This window comes from Geospiza fortis, unplaced genomic scaffold (genome assembly GCF_000277835.1).
Source record: "Geospiza fortis unplaced genomic scaffold, GeoFor_1.0 scaffold330, whole genome shotgun sequence".
Classification (NCBI taxonomy): domain Eukaryota; kingdom Metazoa; phylum Chordata; class Aves; order Passeriformes; family Thraupidae; genus Geospiza; species Geospiza fortis.
Genome location: NW_005054400.1, coordinates 113,976 through 135,383, shown reverse-complemented (window position 1 = coordinate 135,383; position 21,408 = coordinate 113,976). Strand labels below are relative to the sequence as shown.

General features: G+C 43.5%; 1 long non-coding RNA gene across 1 annotated transcript in view; it reads left to right on the top strand.

Annotated features, from left to right (window-relative positions):
* The first annotated feature begins 18,100 nt into the window (after nucleotides 1–18,100).
* The window catches only part of LOC115948445, a 9,582-nt gene continuing 6,274 nt past the window's right edge, over nucleotides 18,101–21,408 (top strand). The window contains exon 1 of the long non-coding RNA XR_004082273.1: nucleotides 18,101–18,218. This is a non-coding gene — a long non-coding RNA (uncharacterized LOC115948445). The remainder of the gene's footprint in view (nucleotides 18,219–21,408) is intronic.

Sequence of the window (21,408 nt, the reverse complement as noted above, 5' to 3'; positions counted from 1 at the left end):
CAACGAATGGCAGCAGAGTTAAGGCTGACAGAGGAAGAAAATCGTTGTGTGCCCTCCCTCCCCCTTCTCTGCAGCCGTGAGGGTTTAGAGGAGGCCAGGAGCTGATTCCCCTGGCACAGGCGGGCCCTTCCCTGGCTCCCCCAACCTCTGAACTGCACAGGGCTGAGCTGAACCCTCCCGCTCCCACTGTGGCAGCAGGAAGGCTTAGAGCCTGCCATAGCAGGCCTTGTGTGTGTTTTCTTTCTCCATTACCTCCTACTGGGCAGGGAAAGCTTTCAGAGCAGCTGGGAAGTCCTTTCCAGGCACCTGGCGCTGGGGCATTCCCAGGTGCTTCTGCAGGGCTGGAATGGTAAGGGTCTCACCCAACAGCAGGCAGTGGCCACTGGCCACCACCCTGCCTGGAGCTGGCATCTAAATAGCTTCACCTTCCAGCTGAGGAAGGGTTTTACTGCGAGCTCTTTGAAGGCAGAGCAGGATTGAGGGTGTGCACACACACACACACACACACACACACACGTGCACAAAACTGCCGAGGGCGCGAGCCGGGCCGAGGGGAACCTGGCCCGGGGTTGTTTGTTTATGCCAACTTTAAATAATTCATTTTGGTCCCTTATTGAGCTCATCACAGCGTGACCAAAATAAACGTGTCTCCTTGGCCTATTGTTTGGAGCTGAGGATCGCCGAGCGGGAGGGAAATATTACAGTGACTGAGGGAGATACACGTAAGAGTGTGACCTTTAGCTGCGCTACCTATAACCAGCCTCATCAAATTAAAGCACTGTATATTTTCCCTAATAATCCCTGATTAGGCCCGGGCTATGAGCGGACACGAACGGCCGCCATTGCTATGCAGCGGGAGGCCTGCTAAGCACCCGCCGAGCGCTTGGGAATAAGTGAGCAAAATGCTTTAATTTGATAGGGTTAGAATCCTGCAGGCTCCGGGGTGAGGAGTCACCAGCAGCTCCGCTCGCACTGAATATGCAGAAATAAAAAAGTAAATTGCTTACATCTGCTGCAGGCGGGAGGGAAAATGATCTGATTGGACAGGCCGAGGGCTCTCCATCTCTTTTGGGTTGGAAAGAGGGGTTTGGAGCATCAAAAGCTCGTAATTGGAGTAATTCTGAATTAATGGACACGCGCGCACAGGCGCGTGCACCATTTTGAAGCAGCTGGTCACGGGATGCACATGCTCAGGAATGTTTGGAGATGGCGAAAATGCTGTTAAAAACATTGTCCCTTGTTCCTAATATTATTGACATTTGGATTTCGTGACCTGTAAGAAGTGCAGTAAGTACAAAAAGCCCTGCCCATCTGCCCGATGGAGCTGCCTGCCTCAGCCCAGATCTGTTTATTCACAACACAATTACTCTATCTCTCTGTCTGTCTCTCTATCTCTGTTGTCTATCTGCTCTTTCATGTCTGAGGGCCTTCACTGCACGCAGAATCCCAGGCTTTAGCCTTGTCATCTGATACTGTATTTAATCTATGTATTTGATCAATAAGAATCAAAGACAAGGCTCAAGGTCTTTTTGGCACCAGGCATCCAGCTTTGTGCCGGGTGTCAGAGGTTGTCTACAGTGTCACCTTGATGGTGTCACACTAATTTGTACCCTACTTTGCTTGCCTCTGTGATCACAGTCTGCACTGGTTTGTGAGGGGGTTTTTTTTGCCTCTGTATCTCTTTTTTTAATGCTTGTTTTTATTAGTTTGGGAGGTGGGAGGCTGAAGACATTAGCTTAGAGATTTAAGGAGTGCACTTCCTGACCCTCCTCCTCCTCTCCCTGCCTTCCCCCTGCGTGTCACTTACAGAGTGAGGGTGTCACCTCCACCTGGCAGGCGCCGTGTCCCAGGGGGGCACATGTTACTAAATCCAAAATGACCAAGGGAAGAAATCCTGCAAGGCAAACTTTCAGGAGCGATTTCTCAGCTTGCTGCTGACAGGGAAAGGCAGGCACAACAAGGCCAGAGTCCAGGCTTCAGCCCACTTCTGGGTAAATCCACACAGAAGGTGCATCTCTAAATTTCACTGGTATTTTTCTTGGAGACAGGGTTCTTTGGATCTCGCACTGATGCACAAACTTGAACAATTTGTTCTTTTATGGCTGCCTAAGGCTGTACTGCATCATTTCAATGGCCTTTTGTCTTGTGACAAGTATTGCAATGCCTATAATGTACTAAACATTCTAAAAATCCATGTAATTAATGCCCCAACATATCTAATATAGAACTATTATCTTGAGGACAGATAAATGCAGTTTATTATCTTTTTTTTTTCCTTTGCCTACACCTCTTCATTCTCTTTTCTGTGCTGTTATTTAACACAGCCAAATAATAGCACAGTAAATGTATTATTTAAGTCTCTCATTTAGAATTGTGTGTGTGTGTGAAGGCACTGCAGAAAATGAGGCTGTGTTTAGACCCGGTTTCTTAGCTGTGGACTGCACCATGATTTCCTGAGGTGCCTTGGAAAGCCAGCCAAGATTTTCACAAATGGGCGACTGACACCAAGCATCCATTTCTGAGTTTTGATTTCAGAGGCACCAACCAGGCACAGCGGCTGCAGGAATCCATGGGGACTGGAATGTTTCAGTACCTTGCTCCTGCAGCCACTGCCCTTGGCTTTTCTGCTCTTAAAAATTCATATTTCAGTCTTATTTAGTGAATCAGTGGAAACATTAGGGCTTAAGAACAGCAGAAGGGGTGCCCACCCTGGAATCCTGTCCCTAAATAACAGCTGGGGTGGATGTTTGAGGACAAAGTACCTGAGAGAGAGCAAAAAACAATGGGAAAAATTCTAGCTGTGCTTTTTAAAAACCACAGGCTCTGGGAAGAGGAAGGGCTCGGTGCAGAGTTTGCTGTTATGATTAAACTGCATGTTGTGATTAAGATGCATTTTGACGTTTGAGGTTGTCTCGAGGAAGGGACACCCTGGCTGGATCCCCCACAGCCTTTGGACAACGCTGCTTTTTGTGTCTGAGCTGGCTGCCAGCCACCAGAGGATGAGAACGGGGTCCATTTTACAGGTTTTTCCCCAGAAGCTTTTCCAGGGAAGCTGGGTATCCCCTTGGTAAGGTGCCACCTCCCTCAAAGCTCTCCCTGTGGAAGGGAAGCCTCTTTTGTGTGCCAGCCATGCCTGCCACAGTCTATTGGAAGGTATTTGTCAACAATTATATGTCTATTAAGGACAAGTCAATCAGGCCATGTGCAAATAGCCAGACCTCTGGGGTCTGCCTATTGATAGGGACCTGTCAATAGCCAATCCGGGCTTTTTTCAAGCAAACAAGAAATTAAACACTCACCAAAATCATTGCTTCTCTGAGTCCCCCTGGCCCATTTTTATTCTCAGAGTGTTGGTCCCTCTTTTTTTCTTTTTTCTTTTTTCTTTTTTTTTCTGGGCTAATATTTATTTGGAATAAACAAAAGAGACTAGGAGGCACTTGTTAAAGCACTGCTTTTAACTGTAAGAGGAACATCTTCTCATTGTAATTAAGGATATTACCGAATGGTTGTGCTTGTAGGTGGCTGCGGTTAATCCCAATGACAGAGGAACTATAAGGGAATTAATAACAGAAACTTTAAATTAGCCCAGCTGTAATTAATATCTACAGTATATAAATATCCACTCTTTCACCAACACAAATTTCAGACATATTTACCTTTATTAGGCTGAGGAAGACAGTAATACTATGCAATATTTTCATGCATATTCAATCTGTAAACTCAACAGTTGATTTTGTAATTTATATTGCAAATTACTCTGCTGTTTCCCACACGTGAGCGGGGGGGAGAGAGCAGGAGAGAGAGCAGACAGTGTGTGGGAAGCTTTAAACAAAAGCCTCTAGCAAAAGCCATGACATCAAAAAGATGCTCCACAGGGCCATCTCCTTTGAACCAGCAGAACTCCGGTATCACAGAACCCACTGGTGTTACACAACAAACGGCAGCGTTAAATAACTCTGCACAGGGACCTGAAATGACCAAAAATATTGAAAGCAGATGTAGTATGCAAAGCAGAAATGATATCTGATCTGTGTGCTCTTTGGGTACATCACAGCTGGCTTTGTTAGTAATTACCCAAACAAACATTCTGTCCATCAGGGTTTTATTTCTTTTCATTTCTACCCTTCAGACAGGACAAATTCAGAGAGCTGAGATTTATTTTTTCCTTGGTGTTCAAGCACCAAATTAATAATTAGTAACCTAATTTATTAAAATTCAGCATTTACCCAATGATATCTTTCAAACACTTATTTTTGAACTACGGTGATGTATTTCTGCCCTGAAAAAGGGTAGAATGCAATGATACATTCTTTACATAATATTCCCCAACCACTGGGAGATTACTAGGTATGGAGATAGCTTTTATTTGGTCCCAAACTTTCTTATACTTCGAATTAAATATGTATCAGGGGAGAGCTTTCAACCTGACTTTTATTGCTGGTTTTATCACAGTCTTAATTTAGGTACTTGTTTCGTGTTTAAAAAAAAATTAAAATTACCATTTCAGTTTCCTATTTCAAACCTAAAAAAATACTTTTTAAAAAAATCATCATGATTGCAGCTCCTTTTTTAATTCTTCACCCTCCTCCCAGACATGGGCCCTTTAGAAAACAGCTTTGGTTCTTCTTTAATCTGATTTTAGCAGGTGCAGCACGTGGATAAAAGCTTTTCAGCAGATGCTTTGGGAAAGTGACCATTAAAGGCAGGCAATTTATTTCACTATAAATACGAGCTATTTTTGCTAAGGAACCCTATAAAAGAAATTCAAACATGTTGATACACAGGTTTAGCACCTATGCTTCCAGCTTCTCTGACCTGTGTCAGCTTTCACATGTAAAATCAGCTTTCAAGAGCTCATTTATGTAATAATTTAACTTCATAGGAGAGGAATCTGTTTAAATACATTAAAAATTCCCATGTAAACAATCTTTCATATATATGCATGGGCACAGCACTGTGACATCTTTCAAATAAGTACCAGTTAAAGGTATTTTTTCTAAAAGCTTTTAATTCTACTTCATCTTTTACCTCCCTGCAGTCAGAGGGGCAATGACCTCATAGATAACTGCAGCAGTTCCTAAATTCACAAATTTAAAGACCAAGTCATTGACACTGTCCACAACAGAGACCAAAAATCCTTCCAGCCCATTCTGCCAGCTCCCGCTGAAAGCAAAGCACATCTATTTAGAAATTATATTTTAAATTATATTTTGAATTATATTTTAAAAAAAGTATGCCCATTGCATCAGTGTTAGATGTTTGTCTGGTTGGTGAACTTCCTTAAAACATCCAGAGAGAAGCTGTTGAAGGGCTTTTCCTTTTCAGATTTTATTGAGGAGGGAAAGGGCAAATTTTATATTCGAAGGGCTTAAAGTGCCTGCTAAAGGTCTGCCTTTAGGCTCCCTAAAATTTAGGGAATTTAGCGAGGAGGGAGATGGCTCTTCTGCTGTGCTTCATATTTACACAGTGCAAAGAGCACGGCTCTCCAAACAGTGTGAGATGGGCTGGAATTCCTCACTCAAAGGGGTGAGCAAAGGACAGAATATTCCCTTTGAATTCTGAAGGTTCAGTGGTTTTTTTGCTTTTGGTCAACTTTAGCCAATTTACTCCCTCTGCAATAATTTTCCCGCTGTACCTTTTAAAATTGCAATTTTTGCTGGTTTGTTTTGTTGTTTGTTTTGTTGTTGTTGTTTTTTTTTTTACCGTTCATGAACAAGTTATCCTCTTAATCAATATTCAATAAGAAAAAATAATTCAGAAAGAGGTCTGTAACTTGGGATCTAACTCAGAGCTGGATGGAGGGAGCTCATTACTGACCCAGGGACTGCAGTGTCCCTGTGCTGCTCCGAGCACTTTCCTCAGGATTACCTGAGGAAAGAGTTGAAGCATCTGATGGGGAGCAGCATAGCATGTAATAACAAAGATTCAGCCACTGTGTGCGTATTTTCCACCTCTTTGACGTGAAAAAGAATGCAGTTTTAACAGGCAGGAAGAGATTATTTGGGGACGATTTCTTAAGAGAAAAATGGCAAAGAAAAATAAATGGTGTATGCAAAATATTCACAGTACGGGCAGCCCAGATTGGGTAGTTCAACAATGTGGGTTTTTTTCTGTGAAGCTGGTATTTGTACAAGGTGGTTTTTATTTAAAATACCTGCTTGAAACAGAACAGGGGGAACAAATCAACAAACAAAGGACAACCCTGCTGCAAAGCAAAGAATTCCCTCTGTTCCTCGGGGATGTGAGGCAGGGAAAAGGGAAGGGGCTGCGCCTGCACCTCCGGCCATTCCCTCTGCACCGCCTGGAGACACAGAGAGAGCTTCCAAAAGGGTAACAAGTTCTTGCTGGGATTTTAAACTCTCCACGGGCAGCTCTGTTTTGATGAGCTGGAGAGGTTCTTCTCAACAAAAAAAAAAAAAAAAAAAAAAAAAAAAAAGAATTGCTGCCCTCTGCCCTGGAGTTGCAGCGCACTCGGTTCCGTGTCCCGTGTGTCACAGCAAGGACACCCTGCACAAAAATCCCCAGCCATGAAGTTTGTCCTGCTCCAAAACCCAGTTCAGGGAGCCCAGGTTTGGTACAGAGGCAAAACCTCAACATGTGTGTGAGAAAGTGGACGTAAATTCATCATTTAAAAAGAAAAACAAAAGCCCAAAACCAGAGAAATGCAACAGCAGCATTTTATGACAAATAACACCCAGATAACAAGCACAGTTGGAGCTTTCTTTATGAGTTAGAGATGGTGCTGTAGTGTGCCCTTACTGAAACCAGGCACAGAGAAACATGGAAAATGTGATATTTTGCATACAGTGCAGCGCCAGTACACAGAGAGCGAGCTCCGTGCGCTGCAATACAGCTCGGAGCCTGCTCAGGAATTTTTCTCATTTTCCAAATTGTTAGGACTCAGGGCTTTGCTAAAAATATTCTTTTGAAGCTTGTCTAGTCCTTGGCAAGTGTTCCAATTTATCCTCCCTTTAATGGTGTGAAACTGGGTTTTGTTAGGGCTGGGTACATGATCTCTGCTGCCTGGTGCTCAAAGGCAGCAGGGAAAAGCCTCTGATGAAGATGCGTAAGAAGGGAAGAAAGAAGCAGCTTCTGATCTGGTTATTTCGTGATCAAAATTGCTTGAAATGAACTTAGATCCAGCTGCCATTCTGAAGAATTATAGCTAACAAATAAACAAACCCAGTAGGAAAAAAAAAAAATTTAAAAAATTCCTTAGAGCTTTCATTCCCTCCTCGGTTTCTGGGGGTTTCTTGTCAGCCACAGCCTGATTTCAGGGAAAACTTCCCCAGATCTGGCCCAGGCCTGTCTGTTGTAGGTTCCTGGCAGGAGGGACCGAGCCTGCCTGGTACCACATGGAGCACCTGGAGCGTAACAAGGGATAAGTAATAATAATAACTGCCCACTAACCACATCAATGTTTTAAGTATCTCGCATAAGTGGATAACTTGATTTGTAAATAAACTACATTTCAGGAATATTTCATAAACATCCTGTGCTAAGTTGGTGCCTGGGGTAATATAGATTTCCATCCATATTCATCTCCGTGCAACAATTCCCGGGAGTTGCTGGGGGGCGGTTGCAGCAGCTCAGGCTTTCATGCTGAATTCTCCTTCTCTTTTTTTTTTTTTTTTTTCAAAGGAGAAATTCTTCAGTACCCAAGTTCTTGATTTGAAAGATCAAAGTGCTGCACTGAGGAGTGAATGCAGACTTATGAGGCGGGGGCGGCGCGCGCCTGTCGCGACTGTCGCCGCTGTCGCCCGCCCGCGCTCGGCGCTCCCGCTGCTTTCCCCGCCGCCCGAGGGAGTCTGTACCGCTCCTGGCGCCTGCTCGGCCCCAGCTCCCATCTCGGCCCCTTAAGGCGAGGTTGAGGACGCGCCTTTACTCGCCCTGCGGATGGTGGGGATGGGCTGGGAACAAGCGGATCGCGATCCTGCGGGGTGGGGGATGCCCGGGAGCCCGGCTGGCTGCCAAGGGGCAGACGAGGTGTAGATCTCTTGGATTTTGTGACCATGACCAGGAAAGGTTTTTTGTGTCAATGGATTTGCTGCTGGACCATCCCACCAGTGTAACTCGTTTGATTTTAGGTCTGGTGTGGACTGGGGTGATGGCACAATTACAGATTTAAGTTTTATTTAAGATTTTATTTTCATGTAGTTTGTCATTGTTGTGAGCAATGCTTTGGCTGTTGGGTTTGTCTTAGAGCACCCAGCTGTCCAGGGTCACCAGTGTGACACTCAGCAATCGCCGTGGCGCGAGGCTGTGCCCTGTTATCCCCAGCTGTTCACTCTGGCAACAGCTGGAAACCTCCAGGCAGTCCCTGAGACATCCTGAAATCAATTCCTCTCCCAAAGCAGCGAGCCCTGGCCCGGTGAGCAGGAACCACCTGGCTGGCTCTCTGTGTGCTCTCGCTTTGTAGCTGCAGGGAGCCAGATCTGAAGTGTCTCTGCCTGGAAACTCCTGGCTGAAGCAGCGATCCATGGCCTTGCTTCTGATTTAATGTGACACCGAGGCTGGAAACAGGATTATCCCAGTGTTTCCCTGCAGCAGGGAAACCACCACGGGCTGTGGTTGGTGTGTGAGGTGCCCCTGCTGAAAGCGTGGCAGGGCTCACCCAAACAGGTCCTCCTGCGAGGAATGATGTTGAGGTATTTTCCTCCTGAGCATGATTGGTCTGGATCTCTGTTTTCAGATGGAACAAAAGCTGCTCTGGGTGGCTGGAGCTTTGGATGTTGTGATTTGCTCTTTGGAGTTCACATTAGGGGAGAAGGTGTTCCAGATATTTGATTATTTCGTTACCCTGCCTCTCTGGACTTTCACATTTCTTTCTGGATAGATTTTTCCTGAGTTTCTGTTTTCTATCCTTAATATACAGAGAATTATTTTATATATTTTCAGTTTCTAAAGGGAATATCTGGTACTAAGTGCAAATTATCTTCAGGGGATAGAAAGTACAACCCAATGGACATATTTCTCTTTTTTTCATGGTAAAGTACTTTTTAATATATTAATTACATTTGGGGTGGATAGGTGCAACAACATGGACTTTTGGGAGGAAAGAATTGCAGTCTTTGGGGTTTTTAACTGAAGGGGTGAGGGACTGGGGCTGGCAGATTTCTACCATGGTGCCACAATTCCCTAGCTAAAAATTGGTAATGAAATCTCTGCCCTGTTTTTGTTGGAAATAAAGGAGCTCTGGGGCCGGCAGTCCAGGGGCCATTGGAGACTGGCAGGGAATTCTGGGGAGAAAATGGAACTCCCTGTGAGCTTGTTGGTCTTCCTTGCCCTGAGCCTGCAGGCCCTGGGCTGTGGCTTTCCCTTCCTCTGGGAGCAGGAATCACCTGGAATTATTCCTGCCGGAGTTACCTGAGCTGCCCAGAGGTGAGGCTTCCCTGAGCCCCAGAGAGGAGGTGAAAGCTGTATTTGTGTATTTTTTAGGGGTAGCTGGTGGCTCTCAGAGGGCCACATCTGCCTGGTTGTGAGCCTGCCTCACGCCACAGAGGCAGAATTTTTTTTTTATTTTTGGTTTTATCCTAAACACGAGAAAAATACAATTGTAGTGACCCTTTCAGTCTTGCTTGCAGGACTAAATTTTGCCTGGAATTCAGCACTCAGGTGACATCCACAGACCCCTAAGAGAAAGCAGAGCTGAGTGAGGACTGAAGTCCCCCCAGTTCCATCAGAGTTTTGCCTGGCTAAGGGCGTAGGCATTTGGCTACAAATTAATTCAGTTTCGTTTTCACCCAGAGAATGCTGCAAACTCCCCAGAAAGACAGATTTAATTTTTTTTTTCCCTCGCTAACACAATCACAAAATAATACAAACTTCTCCCCACAAAGTGTTGATTGTTCTATAATGGAATCGTAAGTAATTTTGTAGTCGCTTTGGGGAAAAAGCAAAAACTGTTCTTAGCACCTGCTGTATGATATCACAAAGCTAAGGCTCATAATGATTCTAATATGTGAAGGCAGTTGCATAATATCATCATATTACAGTTTGTATAAGGAAAAAAAAATCATGGACAAGAGATTGCCAGTAGAAACTCTTCCCAAATGCTATTTTTTTCCCTCATTGCTGTTCCTCTGTCTCAAAATATCTTTGCATTTTCCTTGTCAGAGTCTGTGGGTTTCATTGGTGGAAATAACAGCCAGCAAATAATGAAGAGGGAAGGGGGAAAAAAAAAATCACCATGTTTAAAAAAAAAAAAAAAAAGCATTTTTCTATAGAAGCTAATGTTCCATAAAGAGATGCAAAAGGAAGAGAAAAAGATACTAGATAGCACAGCTGCATTGAATTGCAAGACAGCTGGAATTTTTCAATGTAACCAGATTTTAGATGAGTTTTCTTTTCATTTCTCTATAATAAGATCTTTGTAAACCACAGTCCTAAACAAAATCCTGGTGGTGGTGGTGATGAAAATAGGGAAGAGCAGCGCTGCTTGTGCTCTGTGTGTGTGTGACAGTCAAAATATGAGGCCAGATCCTTGGGAGCTGCAAACCTGTGTCAGCAGAGGCACACAGGCCTTGCTGCAGGCCCTGAGGAGAAGGATTGCAGCATCCAAAGGGAGATTTCCTGGTGCTCAGGATGCCCTCGGTGCCCTCAGCTGAACGAAAGAAATTTCAGGCAGAGCCTCTAATAAGACTCGGAGCTGAATCAGAGCTTGCCCTGCAAAATCCTGGGCAGCACAAAGCAAAGCAGCTACTCCAGCCTTGGAAGGGATCCAAGATGCCTCTGCCTCACGTCCAGACTCTCAGTCTGACCTCTCTGAGCGATAAATAGCGAGTTCACATTTCACCCTGATCCGTGCTGAACCTGCCCCCTTGCAGAGGGCTCGGCGTAGGAGAGGTCAGGCCCTCGTGGGCACGCCAAGGTGTGATAAAAGGAGAGAAGTTCCTGTGCTCCCTCTCTCCCTCCCTCATTACACTGGCTGGGGTCAGCCTGCTCTGACTCCTCAGCAGACAGAAGAGCAAGAGGCATTTCCCAGCAATAGCTCCTGTTCTGCCACCTGCCTGCCATGTGCTCTTTAGCAGCTTACCTCATCTCTGCTGGGCTGTAAAACACAGGGCAAACGCAGCCCGGCGGGAGGATTGTACAGGTTCTCAGCCTGTGAGGAGCCTCGTTGAGAAGCCAGAGTGTTCAAATGTTTTGGATACCTTAATGCTCACAGTTTGCCAGAAATAAAACCCCAGGAGGATTTTCAATGCACCTCAGCAGGGCAGAGAGCACTACTTGGCTGTCTGCAGTTGGAAAGGAGTCTCTTGACATTTTGTGCTACATCCTAACAACGTCTTCCTTTGAGCTAGAAATCAGTGCTGTTTTCATTTTTCTGTTGTGGTTGCTTTAAATTCCTATACTGGATCAGAACCAATGGTTTTTTCCTTTGTGGCAGCAGGGGGGTGATTAAGTTAATGCTGGGCTCAGATGCCAAATCATGAGTTCCAACTTATTCCTATCAGTGGTCATCCATCAGCAAACTTGGGGGAGTGAGGCAGAAATATAAGCACACTGACAATTTGCCAGAATGATTTAAGACCTGGCATTTAAGAGTTCCTGTTGTAGTTGTTCTTTTGACACGTCTCCTAATTTGCTCCCATCTTGAAGACACTCACTGCTTTAAGACTTAAACAATTTTCATCTGGGAGAGGAGCTCAGCAGCAGGAACAGGGGGGCCTTATCCAAGGGTAAGGTTGCACAAGGGCACACAAACCTCCTGACTTCTGCGTCATCAGCAAACAGAGATGTGCCTGTAGGAATGCTGCTCCATTGGCTTGGCCTCTCACAGGGGAGGAGGAGGCAAAAAGCAATATGCATTATTGATCACAATGTGCAGGTGAACCCAGATGGACAAGGATAGGTCACAAATTTATTAACTCCATGCAGGCAGCACTTGCACAGATCCAGGGCTGAGTTATGCTGCCTGATATGCTGGATCTCATGGAATATCTGTGATGCACAGACCCACCCCCTCCTCTGAATCCTTCACCATCAGGTGTAGGTGTGGTACCAAGACCTCCCTGTGCCACGGGCACAGACCCCAGCAGCAGCATCCAAGGCTGTGCTGTGGGAGCTGCTCTCTCCATCCTGAGCCATAAAACAAGAGCCATGACTGAGCTGAAGTGCTGGCACAGGAGGGCTAAGCTTGTCCCTCATGAGCACAGGGATGGAGCAGCCACCAGCTCCCCCTTACCCTTGCCACACACAGAAAAGCAGCACAACCCTGTAACCCACCCTGTCCCATCCCCATCTTTGCTTTACTCCTGTCCTGAACATCCTCTCTGTGCTCTCCTGTGACAGGCATTCACCATAGTAACAGGAAAGTCAAGAAACACAAAAGCTGAACACAGCCAAGGTGGACAAGTGCTGTTTGGGCAGAGTGCTGCAGAGAAGTCACAAAAACCCTCCCAGCACAGCTCTAGATTGGCAGAATAACCAAGCCTGTGAATCCCCTCTATGGGATTTAATTGCCTCTGAATAGATTGCAGCTTTCTGGGATTCATTTGCTCCTCACTGTGAATCACTGGAACATTTTCCTGGTCACAAGTGTTCACAGCAGAACGGTTCAGGGAAGTGTGTGATGGGCAGGAATCCAAGGGGGTTGTTTTGATTTTCATTCTGGTGAAATCCACTGATCACAGGTCACAAAAGGTTTTTTCTTCTCTGTTGCAGGATGTTTCCCTCTCTCACATTAGCCTGACTTTATGACATTATCTGTTAGAAATTACATTAGTCTGTGCTATTCTCAAAGGTTTTCTATTCATATTGGTACCAGCAGCAACAACCTTGAAGAGTTGCACAGAAAATCAGACATGGATACATGGTTAGAGTACAATTTTACTTAAAATAGGTAAGTTTACATCTTAGACTAAAATTTAAATGTATTTATATGTATGTGTGCACAACTTTGTGCATGACCAGCACCTTTTGGACCTCAAGTACGTGAAGACTGGCCTGTTTTCCAGAATTATTTGTTCCAGTATATAATTTTTCATGGAATATTTCATGGTTAGGTGGACAATGGGAGTCAATCTTTTGAGTGAGAATGCATATGAAATGGCATCTGCTTTACCATGAATTTACTTCTGCATTTGCTCAGAATTTTGTTGAGCTGGTTTTTTGAGTATTCCCACTGTTAACTAAGTTCAACACAGTGGATGTAGAAAGCAAATAAAAAGGCAATGGGAATGCTCTCATGGAAACTGTTGGGCTGTGTCTGCTCAGCTTTTCTCAGCACTCAGGATCTGAAAATTGCTGCTAAATTTTGAGTACATTTGATAGGGCGTCATTGCTACCAAATACATTTGGAGCACAGCATCCCAAAAATATATAAGTTGAAGTACTAGATTTAGAGCCTGTGTTTTCTCTTTCCAAGTAACACAACTTGCATGGATGTAGGAAAAAATGCATTGTCTGTTTGGATGTAAGGTAAAGGAGAATATATGGAGAAAAACCACAGCCTGGCCATGCCTGATGTGGCCCAGTGCTCTGGCTCCAAAGAGCTCTGATAATGACTTTATAAAAGAGTGATCTGTGCTTTGGTGAAGCTTTTTCTTCCCAAGCCAGCCAGCAGTAACCTTGTCCTAGAAAATGTGAGGATGTGCCACTGTTGTAAAGATCCACTCTTCCTTTTTTGATGCATTTTTAAGTGAGGGAAGTGCAACTCAAATGCCCTTGAAAATCTTTAAAAGTGGCTCTTGGAACATTTTTTTTCTGACTTCATTCTTTCATTCTGTATCCATCCATATGATTCCATCTGTTGGTCCAAAAGGCTCAATATGACACTGACAACAGACCAAACTTCTTTCAAAATTTCTCCTTTAATTTAAGCCATTTTTTTCCTAGGAAAGTATCAAACCCAAGAAATCCTTGTTCCAAGCCCATTTAGAAGGGTAATAGAACTAATAGGGAAATGGTTTGTATTTGCTTTTAAAACAACCCCCCGAGTATCAGATGTTGTCAAAGCTAAGTGAAACATTGCAAGTGTCAAGTTTGTGTCTGTACCCAGCCGTGATGGCTGAGCGGGTTTCAAGGTCTCAGCCTGCCAAAGACTGACACACACACTTAACTTTCTGCACTGGAATCTTTCCCTGACTTTAATGCAGGACCAAGGCTGGGATTCATGCAGACACGTCAGCTGTCTCTTGCGCATCTCTCTCATGTCAGCCAGGTCTGCTTCTGTTGTGCTGATTTTTATTAATTGGCTACTAGGGAAGCACAGTGAGACTCTATCCATAAGGAATATAGGAAAAAATGAGATGGGAGTGATGGGAGAGCAAAGTAAGAGAAAGGACAGATTCCATCTTGAGGTGGAGACTGAATCCATTCGCCTCAGAGTCAGTGACAGGACGGTTCCACCAACACTCTCCTCTACAGGCAAAGCTGACTTGCTTCTCACCATGTGCCAGCAAATTCCTGCTACACATCACTTCTCTTCCCTTACCTGCCTCCTGATAGCCACGTTATGTCTCGTAAAAACACACACAAACAAATACAAAACACATCACCAAGCAAAAGCTCTTTCCGTGCAATAGGTTTATCCCAGGATGTGTCAGTGTCAGCTCCAGAGCAGAAATTTACAGCCAGTTAGAGGTGCTATCAGCATGCCAGGACTGAAAAGGGACCAAATGAGCCACAGTGTGAGGGAGAAGATGTCAGCCCAGACACAGCACACCATATTCCTGGGATAAGGAAACAATGCAGAAAGCAGCAGTGGGTAACAGATGAGGTATTAGGCCTAGCGGGGAGAAGACAAGAGCTTAAATCAAAAAGACATCCTGATGAGACTGGATGTAAGCTGAGCACACAGGCCCTTCAAGGAGGGATATGAGAGGTGGTTAGACAAAGCACTGCAGGAATTCATCCACAGTGAGCAGTGCAGGAGTTGGAGCAACAGGATGGGAGAGGTGGATGCAAAGGGACTTTTCAGCGCTGTCGAGGAAATTGGCCAAACTCCCTCCCAGAGGCAGTGTCATCAGGGCAGCATATGGCAAAAGGGAAAGAAAAAAACAACAAAACAGGAAAGTAATGGAAAAAAGAGACAGGAATATTTTAAGAATCTCAGCTTTTGCTAAGTTGCAGAAAGAGTCTGTGGACAATCTGGGATTTCAAGCCTAATCTTTGGAGTTGGTGCAGGCCAAAAGCTCATCTCCCATACTCGTATATTTGCAATTTCTTCCAATGGTGTAATGTGGGAAGATTTTTATATTTAAAATATTTAATATATTTATCCTATTAACATGATGCAAAATAGTCAATAATTTACATATATTTACATCTAATGTTCATTTATAGGCAGACAAATATAAATTTACCAGTGTGTGTGCATATGGCTGTAACATATGATTAATACACTGTCAGCATAATCTAACAGCTCAGAACCATCAGTTGTGCAAATAGTCCTTTCTAGCCATGTTTTCTGCTGCTATTTAACCTTTCTCCTTCCCTTCCTCCCCCCTTTCACAGTCTGTCTCACTCACCCTCGCTTCAGTAGCCTGCCTTAAAATAGCAGGCAAGGTCTGTGCAGTGGTGACTCTTTTTATACATATTTCACAACGCCTAAAACATTATGGGATCTCTTCTCTGAAGCTTTTGGGTATGAGAGGAGTAGAAATTAACAAAAAATACTCCTTTCTCCCAGGAATCCCAGCATATAAGTCAAACCTCCAGAGTAACGCTCTTGATTCAGCCTTAGGTAATGAACAGCTTAATGCCCCATTCCTGCCGCACCAAAAGCCGTTTTTGGTCTAGGGCAAATTTTGGTCTAGGGTCTTGGTCTGTCACGTCTTCCTCCTGTCTGCCATGTGCTGATCACAGGCACAGCCCTGCCATGGCCAGAGCAGATTGTGCCATCACACGTGGCTCGAGCAGGGAGGGCACGTGGGAGCCTGGCCACAGCAGCTATCCCAAACAACCTCCCAGATCTCTTAGGTGGAAAGAGGCCAAGATGTCCAAGCCCAGCCGCAAGCATCCTTCACAGGGGTTCTGTTTTCAATAATCTTCCCCAAGCATGGAAGATTTGTTTGTTCCTAGAGCAGGGATGTCCAGCACACACATGAGTAATGGCTGCATCATCGCAGCGCTGACTTGCATTTCATGATACAATATATTTTGCATGCTTTATGGCCCAATCCTGAATTTTTTATTTGATGTGGGTGATTCTTCATCCTCAAAACAGCCCTGTTGACTTCACAGGGCTCTTCGGACTCCCCATGAAAGTGAAGTTTATGGTCTCACTCATGTTTCTCCTTTATGGCCCAAAGCACCAGGCTGACCTTCCAGGAGGTTCTGGGAGCAGAGCAGTTGTTTTCCCTCTGCTTTTCTCTCCCTGCTATCCCTCCCAGGATACCTGCTCCTCTCCCAGCAGCTCTCTGAAGCACACGAGGCAACACTTATGGAATGCACTAAACACTTCCAGACCTCCTCGGTCAGGGACAGACACCTGTCTTATTTCACACGTCCTGCTTCCTGAAACCCCTGCCTGGATTTACACCCTGGAAAATTGCTGAATGTGTGGAGGCTTAATTTCCCTGCCTTTTGGAGTGTTTTGTCCAGTGCATGAGAACTGAAGTGCTACAGCAGTGTTTCTGTCAGCCATTGTGGCGTTGGTGGCCAGGTAACAAAGCCACCACCAGCAAATGCCCAGACCATGCTTTGGTTCACTCCTGTTTAGGAATTCCTTGCACATCACCATGCTGAGAGCCATGGACCTCTCTAGACCTGGCCTCTCTGTCTAAAGAATTAAAATATCCAACTGAGAATTTGCAAGGAACTTTCAGGGGGCTGCCAGCATTCCATCCTCTCACTTTGCTTCGTATCTCCATTTCTTGGCATTCTCAGTATGGCTTTGTCTTTTGAATCCATAGATAGTTTTGTTTCAGTGACACGTCAAATGATTGGACTTCTTTCCTTCTTTTCTTCTTCTTTTTTTCTTTCCTTCTTTCCTTCTTTGATTCTTTCTCTCTTTCATTCTTTTCTTCTTTCCTTCTTCCCTTCTTTCTTCCCTTCTTCCCTTCTTTCCTTCTTTCCTTCCTTCCTCAAAAAACAATCCTAACCTGATATTTAAAAAAAAATCCTAAATAATTCAAGATTTCAGCAGAAAAATATTTGATGAAAATAAGGTGTTGGGTTGTTGGGTTTTTTTGGTTGTTTTTTTTTTCTGCGAAACACACTGCTCACTAAACTTTTCTTTCTTTGAAAAATCAGGTTTCCATCAGAAATGTTTCCATCAGAGGGTTTTTCTCCCGGGCTTTTATTCAGTGTGCAACCCTGCTAATATTTACTGAGGTGCAACATCTGTTGACTTCAGTCAAAGTTGCACCCCAGTAATTGAAAGCAGAATTGGGTCTGTTCTTTGTAAGGTGTGTTGAATGGACAGAATCCTGTATTGACTGAAGTGTTAGTCTTAGCAGTAAGTGATCCTCTAATTTAATCCTCCACTCTATTCACATCTCAGATACGAAATGTTTAATAAACTGCAGCTCAGTGGTAAGAGAGTGAGGTACCCATCAGTGCATTGCTCAGCCAAAATTGTAGAGTAAACTACTCTCAATAGTAGGTTTATGTTACCATTTACATTACTGGGTAAAACCTAAATTGGAGTTCTTATGTATTACGTGTTACTTGTATAATGCACTGTATAAGGAGGTTTATTTTCTCAGCTTCCTCGAATTTCACATTGGATGTTACTTGATTGTACATTTTAGTGGTAAATTACCAGTGCAATTCTTTTCTTTTATACACTTCTTGTATCCATGCAAACAGATTTTGCATCCAGTCTGTAGTTTCCTGGGATGTGAAAAAGAATCTCCCCAAACCTATAATTTGGGGGGATTGGGGAGAGGATGACCTGGCACAGCTTCATTTAAATCCCAGATACATTTTTTCATTCCCTGACCCAAACTTGCCTTTTATACATATTGTACCACACAGAACAAGCCACACTTTTACATTTGTATGTTGTTCACACCAGAATGGGGGAAATGTATATATTGTACACATGAGGACTTTTAAAAATATGTGTATATTCTGTTTAATGATAGATTTAAATTTAAATAACTCTTTCATTTTTGTGAGAATGACTTTATCTTTTCTTTGTGGTTCTTTTAGCCTTAAATACTTCTGTGCTTGGTACAGCAATTTGCTGATCAATAGAGTTGCAGCTCCTACTCTGCCTTTTTTCTGCTAAGAAAATCCACATTTGAAATGTTCATCTTACTTGAAAGGTAAGTTTTATAAATTTATTTCCTCTGAGAAATACTTGGAAACAAATTTGATGAATGACCTGCACCATATTCACAGCCAGCACCTGATAGACCAAGTGTCTGCAAGTGAAGAAAACCCACTGAAATACTTCTGCAGAACAATTCATTAAAGTTTAAATAAAATAGAAAAATGCATTTTATACCCATTTCTTAGAAATTAAATATTATTTGTTCTTGTTTTTTGAAATTTTTGGCATGAATAGAAAAGTTCTCAAAGATTTGCAAATTTATTGGATGTTTCAATAGCTTCTGTTTAAACGTAACTACTTTATTTGAAGTTATAAAGATCTCATGCCTGTTAGAAACATTTAAATAAAAGCAAATTTTTGGTCTTATAACACACCAAAAATATTTATGTATAATCATTAAGCTAAATTAGTGGTGTTATTGGGGAGAATTAAGTTTTTATAAGCACCTGAAATGTGAAGCCTTTGTGTTTTGTAGTTAGATTTTTGCCAACAGCAGTTTTGTGCTAGTCCAATGAGAGACCTCACTCACCATTAATGACATTTGAAGTAAAGCAAGCAAAATATTTATTATCTAATTCATTAAAAATTTTAATCGCCATCTGTAATAGCGTAGATGTTCACAGGTGTTTTTAAAAGTCTTGACTTGTTTTAAATCAGTGATAAAAAATACTCCTGTCATTAGAAGGATCTTTGTTTTAAATTCTTCCATCTAGATAATGAGCTATTTCTATGAGCAGTGGATTTCCAAAATCTCTGTAAAATCTTCTGGACCCCAGTGTCTTTGCCCAAAAATTATTTGGTCTTTTAAAGTCTTGCATCACTAGGCAAACACACAAGTCTAATAAGCAGAATTCATGTCGTGGTGTTAAATGCAAGTATAAAACAATGTAGGTGGTACAATGGTATGGAACAATTCCCTGAGTCGTTTAAAGCTGATTAAATTGTGTTGATCAATCATTCTAAATAAGTGAGGAGGAACAAAACTGAGCATTGTGAGGAATGAGGATGGGCATTTCTCAGCAAGGAAAGCTTTCCTGGCTTAGCATGAAAATATAATGTGTTAAGAGAGTCTTAAAATCAATATACCATGAATTAGCAGTCAGCAGAAAACAACCAGATGACAGGGGGAATATGATTCATTTCTTAGAATGACTAAGATCTCAGGCAGCTCGTGGAGCAAGCAGAATATTTGGAGATTGTGAATAGAGTTAAAAGAAATTCCTTTAATTTGATCTGGAAGTGTGTTTATGACAGACATAAAGCACTTGAATTCTGCTGAGGATTTCCTCTGGTGCTGCAGTCGTCCTGACTCTGCTCTTTACAGCTGTTCTTTAAGTGCTGGCTGCTAAGCCAGACAAGCCAGCCCTCTCACACCCCAATGCATGGAAATGAAGTTTCCAGCTCTAGATGAGTAATTAGATAACCCAACACTGAGGGTGTAATGATAATGAAGTGAAGAGGAAAGGATCCCGCAATAATCAGATCTTTTTCAGGAACTGAAAAGAAAATGCATTTTGATGTTTTTCAAAAGACACTCAGCTGCCTTATTCCACCTCTTTCCTTTCCTTCATTTCAGCTTAAAAATTACAGTTTTTTCATTAGACAAACAACATCCATAGGTGCTCTGGATGCAAACGAATGTGGATTGCCTTAATATGGGAAGTGACAGCCCCTGGCATTTGTCTGAATATTAATGCTGAATCAGATGGAGAAATCATTATGGCTGATGGTTTTGGTTATTAAGTTTAAAATGTCAGAAGCCTGAGTTTAAGTTTTCGTGACAGCAACAAATGTTTTGTAATTTTTTTAATGCTTAAGTTTCAATTTAAATTCCAATTTCCACTTCTTTTTTTTTTGTCTTGTCTTTTGGGCTTTCAGTGTCCAGGAACTTTTATTTTTGGTGGATTGGGAGAAGTCTGAAATCTAGTTTGAAATGGGAGAAAACTGCTCTCTGTAGTTGCAGCACCTTTGCTCTTTGTTCTATTGACCTCTCTCTTTTTCTCCTGGGATCATGTAGGACATTTTCATAGCAGAGGACATTTCACAGCATTTTCAGAGAGGCTCATGGCCAGTTTTTTGAGCAGTCCCAGCCTGGGCCAGATTTCCAGAGCTGCCTCCTGCAGTTCCCACTTGTGTTTACCGACAGACGTTCAACAAAGCTCTCAAGCTGTTGAGTTCTTTTGAAAACCCGGCCACACATTTCTGTGTTGGCTTTGGATAGAAACACTGGGCACTGATGCTCTGTGGTTGAGCTCTTCTGCTGTTTCTGACCTCACAGGACATGTCTGGATGTGCTGGTGGCAGCTCTTGAGGACTGTAAGCTGGCAGAGAGGTCTGGAATCTCATCTGGCATGAAAGTGTGTCTTGGAAGGCACTAAAAGACTTGGTCCTCATCAGTGAAAGGTGTGTTTGTGTCTCCCATGAAGTTCTGGCCACACAGCCAGCCCAAATGTAGGCTCTGTTAAACTCTGGATCCAAAGAGCCTCTCCCTTTTCTCCAAGGCACGTTTTCTCTTCTTTATCAAAATGCCACCTCTTAGTGACCTCCTGGGTCTGCAAGTTCTGTAGAAAACCTCACTAAGCCCTGCAACAAAACAGGTGTGAATGTCAGATTTAAAGAGAGGAATGACCTCAGGCTCAGAGGGAAACCCTCCCGATGGAGCAGAGAATGAGCAACTCCTTTGGCAGAGTCCTGGAGCCGCCCATGCTCAGCAAGAGAAGGGAGCTCAGGGAGAATCAATCTGCTGAGCAGGAGAGGGCAATTCTGCTTTCTGTCCAAGATTAATAGCTCAGTAACCTCGGTGGGAAGCCTGACAGGTACAACCACAGCAGCAGGAAACCCCAGCACAGGCACTGTGCTTTTGAGCATTATTCTCTCATCCCTCAGCCTTCCCAAGCAAAGCCTCCTGCCTTCCAAATGGGAGTTGCTGTGCTTGGAGTGAGATCCAGCTCTGGATCCAGCCCCAGCCACTCCCACACCAACCCCTCCAGCCCCACAGCTTTTGCTGGGAGTGGTAACAGGTCCTCAGACTGCAAACCCTCCAAGGCAGAACGCCACCTGTGCTTTTGGGTAACAGACTCAGAAGCACCAAAGTGATTTAGAAGCTGAAGTCCCCAGCAATCCTGACTGCATTCTCTAAATTGCTTTGACTTTCAGAGAGACTGGGGCTATTCATATGTTTA